This window comes from Pygocentrus nattereri, chromosome 13 (genome assembly GCF_015220715.1).
Source record: "Pygocentrus nattereri isolate fPygNat1 chromosome 13, fPygNat1.pri, whole genome shotgun sequence".
In the NCBI taxonomy this organism is placed as follows: Eukaryota; Metazoa; Chordata; class Actinopteri; order Characiformes; family Serrasalmidae; genus Pygocentrus; species Pygocentrus nattereri.
Genome location: NC_051223.1, coordinates 40,410,196 through 40,412,615, shown reverse-complemented (window position 1 = coordinate 40,412,615; position 2,420 = coordinate 40,410,196). Strand labels below are relative to the sequence as shown.

Genomic DNA, 2,420 nt, shown 5'->3' with positions numbered 1-2,420 from the left:
AGTGTGGGTAACACCTCTGCCTTCTACACTGTAGACTGGGGTTCAATCCCCACCTGGGCAAACACCCTACACTACACCAATAAGAGTCCTTGGGCAAGACTCCTAACACCACCTTGGCCTGCCTGAGTAAAATGATCAAACTTAAAGTCGCTCTGGATACGATCGTCAGCCAAATGCCGTAAATGTAAATGTATAAATGTGTAAATAACTGTTTAAGCGTGAAATGGTTCTATACAGAACTCATGGTTCTTACAGAAGCATTCTCTTTACTGAAGAACCCTTGAGGAACCGTCTTTTTTTTTTTTTTTTTTAGGAGTGTAACTGTAAAAGTTTCATTTGCATAAAGTTAAATCTGAAGGCGAAGCTGCAAGTGAACATGTGGCGTCTTCTTGGACTAAAATGAGTCATTTCCTGTTAAATGTTTTCTTCTTTTATTCCTGATGCTGTAGAATGAACAGTTTGTACTTGCTGGCTGTTTTAACTGGCAGTGACATGAATTAAAGGTGCTCTCTGACTTTCTCTCGCTACTCTAAACTCCTCGTAGACGGCTAAAGGAGTTAGACGAGTGTCCGTTTCCAATTTAGAAAACACGTTTGAGCCTCCTGCTTGACTTCTTGCACAGACCTCTTCTCCGAGGCTCAGTATACAAAGACTTTATTTATGTTTTGTTATTTTTCTGTTGTTTTTTTTTTTTTACCAGAAAACACACTGAAAGACACAGGTAACAAACGTAGGTGCTCAGTAGGGCAACGTTTAAGTCTCTGCTACACGATGACGTCTGCAGTTCTGATGTTATCTAGATTCTGAAGATCGTGTTGTCCAGATTAAAGGTACAATAAGCATAATTTTCGATTTGTGCTTGGTGAAATATTATATTATCTGCGTTTCATAGATTTGTAGAAAGGAGAATCTGCATTAGCAGTTTTTTAATCCAGTTTTGTTTCTATAAACTAGGCTGGAACTTAAATTTGATTTAACAGTCGGCAAAAACTCGGTGAGGATGTTAAATTAAAGTGCAGAGATTCTGCATAGTGTGCAAAGCTATGGCCAGCAGAGTTCACATAAACACAAGCTCGGGTTTTAAAATTTGGGGGGAAATTCTAGAAATTCAAATTAAACAAAAAATTATTTAAATTGTATAATATTATATTTAAACTGAAATAAAATTAAATTGGTGGGATATGTTGTAGTTTTCCGAGCTTTAGGTGTAATTTTATCCAAACGTGAAATTGAATAAAAATTTTTGCATATAACTAATCTTCAGTGAATAAAAAGACTAGTGCTAGTTAAAATGGTCTAAAATGGGGGAAAAAGTAATAAAAGAAAAAAAAAGATAATTTCACTGGGAAATTAGTTCTAAAACGTATATCATACACTGTAAAACTGTCATCAAATCAGCCTAAAAACATTTATTTCTTGTAGTAAAAAGCAATTGAACTAGTTTTATTCAACTCAAAAGATTATTGATTTTTTTGGTTGAAATAATTCTTCATTCCATGTATTTATGTAAGTTGAATAAAACTACCTGTTACCATAAGATGTAATTAAGTTTTAGCTAATGAGTCTTTTTTTTTCAGTTCAGTGAATAAAAAGAAAAAAATCTAAAAAAATTCTACAGTTAACAAGAGCTCTACAATTTAAAACAAAAGTAGTAAAAGAACTGTGTGAATAGAAACCAAACCCTAAAAATTTTCACTGGAAAATTTGTAAATTTGTAAAATTTAATTTTTTTTGTAAAAAAAAGAAAAAAAAAGAAAAAGGCTCCTCAGTTCAACCTAAAAAAATGACTTCTTGTAGTAATAAGCACTTGAACTAGTTTGTGTAATTGTAGGTATAATTTTATTTGAGAATCGTTAATTCAAAGTATTTCTGTAGGTTGAATAAAACAACTTGTTTCCACATAATGTCTTTTTTTTTTTTTAGGTTGAAAGAATGAACCATTTTTTCCAGTTTATTTTTCCACTTAGAAAATCAACAAAACATGAAATTTAATGAAACCTTTTGCATCTGACTTTAATCTTTAGTAAATAAAATGAGAAAAAATGCTAATGCTAGTTAATAATGCTTTAAAATAAAACAGTGATATCTAATACAAATACATCAATCTCTCTGGTAAATTAATTGTAAAATGTATTACATACTGTTCTCAGTTCAACCTAAAAAAATGACTTCATGTAGTAAAAATTGACCTAGTTTTTTATTCAACTCAATAATTTTGATTTTTTTGACTGAGAATTGTTTATTCAAAGTATTTTTGTAGGTTGAGAAACTACTTGATACCACATGATGTGTTTTTTTTAGGTTGAACATTTTTGAGATTTTTACAGTTTAAGTAAAAAAAAGAGATTTTAAATATGAATTGATATAAAAAGTTAAAAACCATCGTTACTGACAGCAAAACTGACATTGAGCCAGCAGTA

At 31.0% G+C, this 2,420-nt stretch overlaps 1 protein-coding gene across 6 annotated transcripts in view; it reads left to right on the top strand.

Moving 5' to 3' along the window:
• LOC108415922 (sphingomyelin synthase-related protein 1) overlaps window positions 1-38 on the top strand; it is a 28,150-nt gene extending 28,112 nt beyond the window's left edge. For all 6 annotated transcript variants that reach the window (XM_037544165.1, XM_037544164.1, XM_037544167.1 and 3 more), the window contains exon 7: window positions 1-38. This exon is cut by the window's left edge and continues 1,705 nt beyond it. The gene's annotated coding sequence lies outside the window, so the exon portion shown is untranslated.
• Window positions 39-2,420: the final 2,382 nt, after the last annotated feature.